General features: G+C 45.3%; 1 long non-coding RNA gene across 1 annotated transcript; it reads right to left on the bottom strand.

Annotated features, from left to right (window-relative positions):
* Nucleotides 1-1,610: 1,610 nt before the first annotated feature.
* LOC138719398 (uncharacterized) lies at nt 1,611-12,584 on the bottom strand. Its single transcript, XR_011337210.1, has 6 exons — nt 12,094-12,584; nt 10,243-10,306; nt 6,910-7,008; nt 5,187-5,862; nt 2,877-4,837; nt 1,611-1,734 (listed from the first exon to the last, which is right to left on the bottom strand). It is a non-coding gene; the product is annotated as an uncharacterized lncRNA (long non-coding RNA).
* Nucleotides 12,585-12,876: the final 292 nt, after the last annotated feature.

The raw sequence follows: 12,876 nt of genomic DNA, 5'->3' as shown, positions 1-12,876 counted from the left end.
AAGACTGATGTCCAAAGGCCCTGAAGCATCGCTCTGCCAGGGGCCTTAGTATGCTAGTGAGTGCCAACGCCCTGCATCCTCCTGGGGTTCAGCAAGGACTAATGGCATCACAGATGCAGCTTGCAGGAGGGGTACGCACAGGAAGGTAAAAGATCAGTGCTTGTTTGGTAATTCAGAAGCCCTTCTGAGGGCCACGTGGAGACCAATTTTCTCAACATCTCCTGGAAGGAGATATCAATTAGGGTTTGGTGCAAATAGTCAGGTGCTATAACCTTCTCAAAATCCAGAGATTTTGGACATGACACCTAACCACTGTAAGCCAGTGTTGCTTTGTCCACTCAGATGCCCCCATGTGAAGTCATTGTAAAGTAGGCACATCCTCTTCAGGGGGCTTAGGGATGGCAGTCTGGGTTCATCATGAACTCCGCTGCAGACAGTTCTGCTTGCAAATTTGGCAAAAGAGTCATACTGCTGCTTGCCAGTAACAAGAGCCCTCCCTGCATCACCAGGAGGCACGCTACAGCCTGGGACAAGACGAGCACCTTGATACCAGGCCAGTTAGAGCGGAGAGACCAGGATGTGGCAGACAGGGATGCAGGGAGGTAACTGGGAAATCATTTGATCAAGCTGAAAACAAATCTCTCCCAATACTCCTCTCCTTAGGCAGAAGGAGGGTTTGCATTGTATAATGATCAAAATACCTCAACGTGTTCTAATGAAGTCTTGCTATTCATTGCCTTCCCCCGTGCTTCCTTGTCTCTTTTTAGATCACTGTCCTTTCATTCTTCTGAAGGCAGGCAGAGTGCCTGGTGCTGCACCGCTGGGGCCCAGCAAGTGGGTCAGGCTCAATACGGGACCTCCGGGGACCACTCATCTTGTGAGAGCTGATTAAAGTTTCTGTATCATTTTCTTCTCAGGTGGTGTCAGACAGCTTTTCATTACGCGCTTTGTTCCAGTAGCTCTAGTAAAGCTGATGCAGGTGGTGAGAAGGGGGTTCATCTCATGCAGCCTCAAACATCCAAAGTACAGGAGTCCCTGTTTCAACCAGCTGTCTGGCCTCCTCCCACAGTCACTGCCATACAACAGTCACGACCAGAGGGAAATCCACCCATTTTAGATGCCTGCCTTAAGATAAGATGGCTCCAAAGCATTTTGACCAGAGAGTTTAAATTATACCCAGCATCATAGGAGAACTGTCCTACCCAAGGGATTGAGGAAGGAAGGTGCTGGGGAGTACCAGGGCTGTATAGGCAGAAAGACACAAACAATCCATCTTGCCTTCAGAACACTGGAGATCAGCCCCTTTCACCCAAGACCTCTACATAATAACCATAGAATCATTAGGGTTGGAAGGGACCTTAAAGATCATCTAGTTCCAAGCCCCCTGCCAAGGGCAGGGACTTCCCACTCCATCAGGTTCACTAGATCACAGTATTTTAGACTGAAGCTCCACCCTAGAGAGGCATCATGACTACCTCTTAAAATGTGGAAAAAGGCATAAAACTTCCAAGGGTTCCTTTCGTACCCCACACCTGCCAATCAAAGGTTTCTTCCTCTACATGTGACAATCAAGTTACGCCTTTTCCAGCCTTCAACCCAATGAGCCAAATAAACTGAGCTGCCTAAGCCTAGAGTTCCGGTTTGGCAATTCCAAGCCATTCATGACTCTCCTTTGAATTCTTCCCGGCATTTCCCCATTCTTATTCAAGCGCAGACACCAGCCAGTGTGTCGCTCTGTAAAGGGACAAAGTCACCTCCTTGCTTCCACTTGCTCTCTAGAGTTGCAGAGATCCCCTCTGTCCCTCTGCTCCCTTGAGAGCTCATTTTCACATGATTACACACAATGACGCCTCAAACCCCCTCCATGACACTGCGCTCCCCATGTAGCCTCACTTCGGGTTTAGACAGAACCTGAATTCTTCGTTCCCAACTACACTGCAATACATTTGACTGCCATAAATGAGGAATTCTTTTTATCACATTGGTGCTATTTAATCAAATACAATCCTATAAGGGCTGATTACATCCTTACACAATGCAAGGGAATATTCCCTGACACGGGTACTCAAATAATCTCTGCTGGTGCTCTACTCCTTCACATCCTCCTAGCCATGACAACTAGCACCTTTCTGAATGAACACTAGGGGCCAACATGGACCCTGATCGATAACCAGCTGCTTGCAGGCCCCCAGCATGGAAAATTGGAGAGTTTATGCCCTATGGATACAGGTTGCCCCATGCTGTTTGGCAAAGTGACTGAAAGCAGCCTTGGGTACATCAAACCGTCTCATCACACATACTAGGGCCTCATTACAAAATGGACATTTGTCTATCAGTTTAGACTAGTCTGAAAACCCTAAATGAAGACTCCGTTAAGGTCTGGATAGAAGTCTTGCTATAGGACAAGGAAGGGTGTTGGAGCTCTTTCTTACAAAGGAAAGTGGGTCCAAGTTGAAACTAAGGCAGCAAACCCAGGGCATGCAACCAGGGGTGTCCATTGAAGCACTAAAACCTTCAGCAGGAAAGGGCTGCAGTGAGCAAGTGCTCTGCTTATGCCTGCCTTTCATCCCAGTTAACGCACCGGGAAAGAAAACACATTATTTCAAATTATTCTTATTTTCATTATGTCTCTCCCACATGACATTCCTCTCCTTTTCTCCAATTATTGCATTGCTCTGGGCTTTCCCAAATTCTCCTGTTGTAATAAGGTGCTCTGTAGGACCAGAGTTCAGGGACTCTTACACACCAAGACAACTAAGGCGTCTCTTACTTTCCTGCTGGTTCCTGCAGCCCCAGGTTCAGAGGCTTGCAGATGGAGTATCTGGCCACTAACAAAAGCACATATGTTGCCTAATAAGCTTTGCTCCCATCTTTACCTCATTGCAGGATCCCATGGTGCACAATTCCCACAGGTAACAGAGAGAAGGCAGTTGATAGCTATACTGCAGTGATGAGCTGATCTTCAAATGTTTGTTAAAGCAGGGCTGGCATTAGGCATCATCCATTCCTGTGGTCATGGGAGGCCCGTAAGAATCAAAGTAGAGTTGCTTTTGCCATCCTTAAGCAAAATTTAAATAACAAGCCAAATTTTATCCTCTTTCTAGGACAACTTGAAAGTAACACAGTATGATGAAAGGATGAGAGAACAGATAGGGTTTGTCGTCTGCCTGCTACCAAGGTAAAGTTTTCATGGAAATTAAAATAAAAAAAACACCTAACTATGTGATTCACAAATTCTAAAAGCCAAGAGAAGCCAGCTAAATTATTTTGTCTGACCTTCTGCCTAATAAAGATCACAGAATTTCATCCAGTGACTTCTGCCTGAAGCCCAGTAATTTGTGGTTCAAACAGAGCATTATGACCAGCCTACTGTCCAGCTTTGATGTGAGGACATCAAATGAGGTGCTAACCACTTCCCATGCTGTCAAAAACTGGCTCTTCTACAGATTGTCAGCATCTCTTCACCACTGTGTAACTTGCCATAGCCTTCCCAAGGACATGAAAATTTTTATATGTTTTTGCCCTCTCTACCAAAACTCTCAAACCATCAAAAACAGGGAAAATGGGAGATTCTGAAGCAGAAAACATAAAGCAAGGACACACCAAGAGAAGGATAACAGATCATCTCAAAGTAACCTTCTGCTGCAGACAAATGGATGAAATCTACATTAAAATGCCATTCAAGATCTACTTGTTTTCCCACTCTAGATGAAACAGTGGAAAAGTTATTTTGGTTGGAAATAAAAATTTTCCAAACATACATCTATCTGTGTGACTTATAAGGAAAACACAATTATTTGGTTACAAAAGTAGTTTTTCTGCCACTTGTAAAGCTTGCTACTGTTTCACAGTGATAAATATTTCCTCATCAGAGACCTTGAGTGGCCAGGGCAAACTTCAACACCACCCCCTGTGAGATAGGCCCAGTAAAAACACTGCTCCGTGATGACCACACCTTCCAACTCTTTGTTTCCAAATTTCTGTGGTTGGAAGCTCTGATAGGGTAAAGAGAAATAATTTTCTTTTTTTTTTTTTTATGGAAACAAGCCCAAAACGGCAAACAACCCAGAATGCTACAAGACCAGGCTCCTCTCAGGTGAGCCACAAATTTACACCAGCTTTTCCTTCCTTGTATCTTGCAAATGCAGCATTCAATGGCGACCTCAGTGATTAAAGTTCCTCCACCCACAGACCTACAAGACGGAGGTGACGGGCTTAAGATTCCTCTGTAACATAAGATTGTGTTGGAGGGTGGGAAGGGACTTCAGGCACTGCATCCTAAACCCACTCTCATTCCTGTTCATCACTAAATAATCATATTCACATTTAATAACACCAAGCTAGAAGGTTCATTCCAACAGGGTCTCTTTTACTGTCATTTTCAAAGACACAATTTTCACCCTCTGCATCTCACCTTCTGACTGCACTCATGCTGTGGCTAAACCCAGGATGAAATGTAAGTTCTAAGGTTGGGTATCTAGAGCTCCCTGGCTCAGCCTCTGCCAAGATGAGCCTGGCTTAGTTTTCTCCTCTCCCGCGGAGGGACTAGCCTCATCTGCAGAGCAGGTAAAGGTGCAGTTCCAGCTTGTAGAGGTGCTTAGCCAGCTGTAGTCAGCACAGTGCTGCTCATAAAGGCATTGAGTGTTTCTGCAGAGTGTCTCGAGAAGGCATGAAGTTCACATCTAATTATATGCTTTTAAAGCCATATTCCTTGTGGGAATCGAACTAGTGAGATGACGGCAGCAACACCTCTGTCCGTGGCTTTCTCAGCCATCCATGAGCTCTTGCCTACACAGCACACAGGAATACAGCAACAGGAGCAGCACAGCACACACACCTAGAAGAACAAGATATGTAGGCTTATTAATTATACACCCATCTAACAGGCCAGGTCTGCAAAAGCTATGTCGTGCTTTACTGCACGTTGAAACTTCAGATTGTTTTACGGCACAGTTAAGGTTCTCTTCTTTAAGGTTTAAGGCACCATCATTTTCTGCATGGAAGGTCTTAGATCAATTAAAATACTGTTTGTGTCAAAGCATACAGGTGCGAACCAACCTGGCACAACCTGCCTGAAGTCAAAATAAGTGCACTTGAAGCAGGAATAGCTGTATCCCATTTCTGCTGGCAGAACATAAAGATGTTGTATGTTCACATAACCGCACTGATATTAAAGAGATTCATACCTAACAGCGGTTCAGCTGAAAATGCATAGCTTCTGAAAAAGGCCTAAAGCACTGGTTTTTGAGGTTCTGGGTAACCAATAGTTGAAGCTCTCCTTTTAAATCATCCATCCTGAAGCAGTCATAGCAGGCAAAAGCAGCAATCCCAACAGCACAGTAGCGTAGACAGGGTGAAACCCCAGAGACAGTTTAAGTACAAGCCTCACAGTTTCCATGACTGCTACAGTAATGATTTTACAACTCTAATTTATTTTTCACAATTTCAGCTGCTAGTTTGTGGCAAATATTTAAAAAAAAAAACAAAAAAACAACTACAAAAAAAAAACCCAAACCCTAGGGACTGCCCATCCTTGACAGGAATAGTCCTGGCATGTCTGGAATGTGTAAAACCACAGAACAGCCATTTCTGCTCATATTACTCCTTATGAAATCCTCTTTTATAAAAGACTCAGCATTGGAGGCTTCAGCTACTCAACAGAGCCTCTTCAGGATTGCCTTTTGCTTTGAAATACAACTTATCAGCAGAAGCCCAGGAAGGTCTGGGTATCTTACTGTTGCATCCTTTGCTTTGAACTCCATGACTGTTAAGCGCACGGCTGCCGAACTGGTCAAGTAATTTTTCTTCTCCTCCTTCACCCCCAGGTTCAGGGTAGATAAAAGCCACACCAGGCTTGCTGCCCTACCAACACAAATTTGACTGTTAATTTTACGTTTAAGAAAAAATGAATAATGAGACCCAACACCACACACAGTGATTATCACCATTACCCACACAAAGGCCAGTGAAACCACAGTGTGATTCAACAAGAGCCAGGCTGCAGTGAGTATCTCTGGACGCACATGGGAATACTCTCTCCAGTTTTGCAGTTCTTTCCTGCTCTGGCATACCCTTTTCTTGCACTGCTTCTACAAGTCTTTTTTTCACCCCCACAACCTGTAGCATCGGTGTGCTGGTGCTGCTGGCAGCAGAGTGGGAACCCAGCTCTGATTAGCCCCTTGCATTTCTAGTGATACCTCCAGGGTACACGCTGGGCAGACAGGAGTTTGCTTTGCTGGAGCAAGGAGGTGATCAACGCATACTGCTGCATTAGTGCAGTGTTGAGCATGACATCTCTTGAGGTGTCTCAGGAGTGTCAAATCCTGCTCCTGTTTAAATTACTAGGCAAACTCTTGCTATCTTCTTCTTGTTTCCCACCTCTTCTCTTTCCTTCCTTGAGCTTCCTGAAGGGTTCTGGGCTCACCTTCACAGGTAAACCATCACTACAGGCACAGGGCAATCTGTACTATAAGGTTCACGTCTTTCTCAAAAATCAGAAAGCACCAGAGCAACTGATGGCAAAGATGAAATACAAGGACTGTTAAATTCAGTTCCCACCACTCACTGCCTCTTATTCATCTAGATTGACATGGAACGCTGCAAAATGAAAGAAGAACTGTAATTCATATGCAGGTCTGGCAGGACAAACATTAAAGACTATAAGAAAGAACAGAACTGAAAAAAGAAAAGATAAAAAATGGAATTCCCCAATGATCTGATGGTATTGGTGAGATTGCTTTCAGGACTTGGGTTTTTTTTTGTTGTACCACCTCGATTTGCATACAAAGCATCTCTGCTGTCCTGGAAAAAATGCACAAGAAGGATAAGGATATTTGCTGTCAAGGGTAGAATTACTTTTGGCACCATATGACATATCATAAAGCCTCTCTCTTTGCTAAAGAAACTCACAGCAGCACACTGCAGTTCCCCTCACTCCCAGTTCTGCGTTCAATCCTGGGGGCAGCAGTGCATGACAGCTCCTCAGGAGAGCTTCCAAAGTTAGAAAACCTGAAAGTGAAAGAAAAACAAGCAGGTGAGTTGATTTGCATTCCAGATTTACAATTAACACAGTACCGAATTAGCTGGTAGGAAGTGGAAGAGTAAAAAGGAAAACCGCCAACTTGAAAATGCAAATCTTCACCCTACTACAATTGTAAGCCACAGTCAGGATTCCTACAGGCTGGGAAGGTGCTAGTAAGAACGTATTTTTCACTACTTTTTTCAATATGGTCACTTGACAGTGGCTTGTGATATGTGGTTTCATCCCTATCCCACATGTAGTCAGTCTTGTTTCCTGAAAAGAACATGAACAGAAAACCAGAAAACCTTTAAAACAACTGTATGGGTCTTCCTGTCATTTCTTTCTCCTTTTTGTCTTTTATTTCTGCCACGCAGCACTAAAAAAAACCTGCACTTTTAAAATTAGTGCAAGATAAAAAAAATTATCTTTTCCCAAGGCTCTTGGATCTTAGAGAATATAGGTTGCTGGTTTGAAAAGCACACTAACTGTTGGCAGTACAGAATGAAACAGCAGCACTTTGTTTCAATATAATATACATCCATATATGCATACAATTCCTCTGCCCAGGGCTACCAGGAATCATGCTTTGTCCCAAGCAGCAAATACAGCGAGTGTAGGTTGTTCAACAACCCTTTGTACTTGTATTGCAGGACCTCAGCTCTCCGTGGCCATCAACAGTTGCAGCCCCATGGGAAGCACAGTGGTGAGTAAAAACTTGCTTTACAGATGAGTAAGTGAGACAGTGGAAATAGTAAGACTACATCTCTTTGCGTTTTTCTGCAGAACTCATTCACTGCCTTATCTGTCCAGGCTTGGCCCCTCTCCCTGTAGGAGCCCATGTTATTAGCAGTGAGAAGAAGTCTTTCTCACCCCAAGGCTCCTCTAATTTCCTCTTCCCTCCTGGCCACTGAGCAGCACTCAGTCTTTCCAAGGACAGTGATGGGTCCTATTTAAGAGATCATTTAGGCACAGCCCATTGTTACAGCTGAGCAGCTCTGCCACTGCTCAGTTGTTGGAATAGCAGTTGTTGGGACTGCCAGCCAATCGGGACCTTACAAAAGAAAAAACTGCAACAAAGACCAACAGCCTCCTGGGCTGCAAGAGCAGGAGCATAGGCAAGAGAACTCAGCACTCATTAGACCACATTTAGACACTCCATTTAGTTTTGGACACCCCTGTACAGGAAACATATTGACAAAATAGAGAACTGCATAGGAGGAGCACTAAGATGGCCAGGGACTGGAGGACTTGCCTGGAGAGAAGAGGCTGAGGGAGCTCGGCTTGCTCAGCCAGGGGAAGAGATGACTTTGAGGGATTCAGATGCAGCCCCAAGCACCTACTGGCAGGTTACTTACAAGAGAGAGTCAGGTTCTCCACTGTTGTGTATGGCAGAAGAATGAGACAATACACACTTGAAACAAGAGTGGTTCAGACTGGATGTTAGGAAAAACTTCCCATGTGATGACAATCAAGCCATAGAGCTGGCTGTGCACTCTCGTCCTAAGAAGTTTTCAGGAGCTGACTGAATAAAGTCATGAGCAAGCTGCTCTGATCTCACAGCTGACCCACCTGAGGTCCCTTTCAGCCCAAACCCAACAGTCCTACAAACCATCTTCTAATTGCCACCAGTGCAAAGGCATTGGACGAAAGGGTGGGAAGTGACTGGGTACTGTGATATCACCCAAGAAAAGAGTTGAGAGAAACCACAACCCAAGACGGTGAAGGCCCAGAAGGTCCCCTTACGCACTAACTTATGTTCTCCTTGGGATTTGACAAACCCCGCTTCTGCATCCAGTCCCACAGTGACCCAGACACAAACTGTCCACCTCAGTTTGGGCATCAGTGGCTGAGGAACCTCTGGCCATGTCCCACACACAGTGCACACAAGAGCAGTGCTGGAGGGCAGTCACATCTCCTCCCTCCCCCATACACATATATTTACAGAAGAAGCAGGATTTCCTAAGCCCAGTGAACAGTACCAGCTATAAAAGGGCTCTCTGTACTGTCCAAGGCTGCAATTTCTATTCCATAGGATGGAGATGCCTCAACAAGCCTTCCCTTTGCCCTGAAAGCTGCAATGCTCTAGCGCAGGATGAGCAACCTACACTGCCAGCATGGCCTTCCCCAACTCTCCTTCCTTTGTGTTGTAAGTGTGTTGGAGCAATATCTTGCTTCCAGTCAAAATAAATTACGTGGTCAAGAGACAGGAAATGTCATGACTGAGAAGATGAAAGGGGCCTTACAGACATCGCTGCTGAGCTCTGGCTTCTCTAGAAGAACCCATACAAAACACGAGAAGACTTTTCACATACACTGAGTAGGCAGGAGAGGAGGAGGTGGAAGAGGAGAGGTTCAACTCCTTGCCCCAGGTCATGCAGGAGGTCAGTGGCAGAGCCATGAACCAACCTCTTCCCAAAGTCTTGATGCTCCCTTCCCTCTTCACACCTCCGCTTTACAGCCAATCCATGTCAGGGGCTAAAGATGCCCTCCTGACAATGCATATAATCACATTTCTTTTTGGAGACCAAAGCCCAGGGCATCCCAGCTGCGCACAAGAAGTCAGTCCTGACCAAGTAACATTGTTTAAAAATGCAAACCTGCAATTGCATTAAGAAACTAGACCAGCTTTCAAGATACTCTCACCAATGCATTTTGAGATGTGCTCTGTTCTTACAGGGCCTTAGAAGGCTCAAAAGTTTATCCACATGTGGGGTTTTTTTTGTACTCGGAAGTGAGACCAGTAAGCACTTTTATACCTACGTATTCATAGGTTTTTATTCTCAGTACAGAAGAGGGTATCAGATCACCCAGTTTCTGCTTCTGCTGAAACTCAGCTTCTGCTGAAACTCTGCGTAACCCAGGACAGCGAATTTCAAGCAATTTTTGAGCCACTCTAGTGACTTGTGTTGGCTTACGTTTCTATAACTGCACCCATACTGAGGTCTGCACAAATCAGCAAGAGAAGCCATAATTAGTGCCTTGATACAAGAAATAAAGATTAAAACCCCCACTTTATCTTCTTCATTGATAGGTGAGGTCTTGAAGTAGATATGCCTTCAGAAACAACCTCCCCGCCTCTTTCCACCCTCCCATTTCTCCATCCTTCAAGCAAGGTCTCAGGGCAACACTTTGCAGCCTTGTTTGCTCAAGGAGAAGGATGCTTTCTGTCTGAGAAGCTAGGAAGACTGTCGGAGCAAAGCAGACCCCGGGCATGCAATTACCTGGGCAGCAGCAACAGTATGTTAATTCACTGGATCCTTCTGAAATGAAGCACAGTACAAGCCCCTGGAAAAAGAGTGAAAAGGAGCCTGTTAAGGAAACTGTGTGAAGGCCTTGTGCACGGCAGCCCCTTGGAGTCCAGACATCACTTTTAGAGCCGAACTGGCAGCCAGCATGCCTCCTCTTCCCACCGCGATGCATCCAACAGGAGCAAGGGGAACCATCCTCAGTGCTGACAGGTCACTCCTGTCCATGAGACATCACCCTTATTTTAAAGAGGCAGACATATAGAATAACTCCTGGAAGGGAGGATGCCTAGTCTGTGTTGAGTTTACCCTGGACAAATTATGGTCATAAGGCCATGGTGCCATGTGCCCTCTCTTATTCTCTACAGTCTTCTCACACTTTCAGAAGCACAGTCTCCTCCTTGGTGTCCTCAGTTGCCAAGTTTGCACCCTGAGCTCTGCCCCCCTATTCAGGTGCCCAGAGTGCCCTAGGTAACTCCTGTCCTCCAATAGCAAACAAAGAAGGCAACGTAGCAAGGAGAGAAGAAAACTGAAATGGTCCTTTGGCACATTAACCGCGAGACGTCAATGCCCTTAGAAAGTCTACCCTTAGAAAGTCTGCACTGACTGACTGACTTCTAGTATATTTCCTTTCTGACCACTACTGACTAATTGCTCTAAAACCCAACTGAAAACTATGGCCCTGTGCCGGCATCATGATGTGGAAGGAGTCTTACACCCCTAGACCAGAAGAGATGACTTGCTGGAGGCAGGAAAACATGCCTCCCTCTCAGGAAAAGGGGCAGAAGAAGAGTCAAGATCTCCACTACCTCTGTATGGTGCACAGACTGCCCACTTGCATGCTTCTACTGCAGCTTTCAGATGACAACAAACTTCCTTGAGGAGCAAGCAATGACTTCCATCAAACGTGTGTTTGGCTTTAAATCTGCGTAGACTCTTGCTATAATCCATACAAGATCATACAAGATCCATACAAGATACAGTATTCTTGTACATCATACAATCCATACAAGATTAAACTCTACCAAATGGAAAAGTTGCACACCAAAGCTCTCTCCGCATAAGGCTGTCGACCACTGAGATGATACACTGAGGACAGAGGCTCATCTGTGCTGGCACACTTCTTCAGGGATTTAAGTGTGGCTTTCATGACTACCTACAACTGTTACCCTAAGGAGCCCAGAGGACAATCATTTTAAGCATAAACAGTTTAAAGTCAGCCCTTAGGTAGCACCAAAATCCCCGAGTTCCTGCAAAACAAGATCAACAGCAGTGAACATCCAGAAAAAGCATTTACCAGCTTCTGCCATGTGCTGGCTTTTTCGTAGATATTGTTTTCTGAGAGCAAGACTCAGAGAAATCAAACTGTTGGCTCTTGGTTACAAATGCATCTGTTTTGCACGAACTGACTTTTGCTCTCTGAGGAGAAGATGGGGAAAGCAAAGCACAACACTGAGCTGCAAAGACACCAACGTCTAGCAATAAACCTTGGCCTTCACAAAGCTTCTGGTGGCTGTCCCTAAACTAGAGCACATTACCACCAGATGACGTGTCTCAGACAAGATGAGTTTCCTGAAAAGCACTGACAACATGCGGTTAAAAGCTTGGTTCAGACTAGCAGTGAAACAAGTCTGCTTCTGGGTTTTGAGCTGAATATTCAATGCTTTCCATGTTTGTTCACTCACAGGTTATCTGGGCTGCACAATCAGCAAAACTCCAGCAAATACACTTGTCAGGACTCAGCTACCAGGCATTCTGTAATGGAGCTGTTCTAGAGGAAAACAGAAGTGTTATCGCACGCGGCTGTCCCAATATAATTAGTCATACCTGATGGAGAGATACATGTCCTCGCAAGGCTCTTGTCAACAGATGAAGCCAAGATGAAAACATCCTAACTATCAACAACTAACTCAAAAGCTGAATCATGAATCCTAAAAGCAGTCTCTATGCTGCGACGAAATGTCTTCTCCACAGAAGCAGGCAGCTATGTTCTTTCCATCTGTTCCCTATTTCTTCTTCCTGTAGAATTTTCTGACATTGCTCAGTGAAATAATATTCCCTCTTTCATCTCCCCACTCAAGAGACCTGGCTGAGGGGTGCTGTGGGGTCAGGAGAAGAAACTGTGCTTGAGGCAGGAAGAGGAAAAGCCCAGAACTTCAGTGGTGGGAAATAATGTTCTGCTTGCTTCCTCTGCGTGACCTCAGACAAGTTCCCCAATGCTACTTTGCCTCCTTTCCCCACTGAAATAGCAAGTTCCCCACCACTCTGGGTGACTACCACCAGGATCTGTGCAGTAGGTCTGGTGTTACCAGTCCAGGGTTAACATTGATAATAACCAGGGGAGACTGCAGGTCTGTCTAAGCTTCTCTCCCATGTCAGCACCTCATTTAGTCACACGAAGATCTTCAACACAGCATACACCATGGCATCATAATAGCACTTCTGTGCCTAAGTGCTTCAGGAACATCTCTGTTGGTCTCTTGTAGTTCCAAAGGTCTTGGCAAACACTCCCTACAACAAGAGCACCACTGCCAGGCTGGTGGCTCAGGAGATCCACCTTCTCTCTTCACCACTTGACAGACACTTCCAATCCTTTGCATTCACACTCAT

This window comes from Phaenicophaeus curvirostris, chromosome 3 (assembly GCF_032191515.1).
Source record: "Phaenicophaeus curvirostris isolate KB17595 chromosome 3, BPBGC_Pcur_1.0, whole genome shotgun sequence".
NCBI lineage: Eukaryota > Metazoa > Chordata > Aves > Cuculiformes > Cuculidae > Phaenicophaeus > Phaenicophaeus curvirostris.
This window is presented reverse-complemented; position numbering and strand designations above follow the sequence as displayed.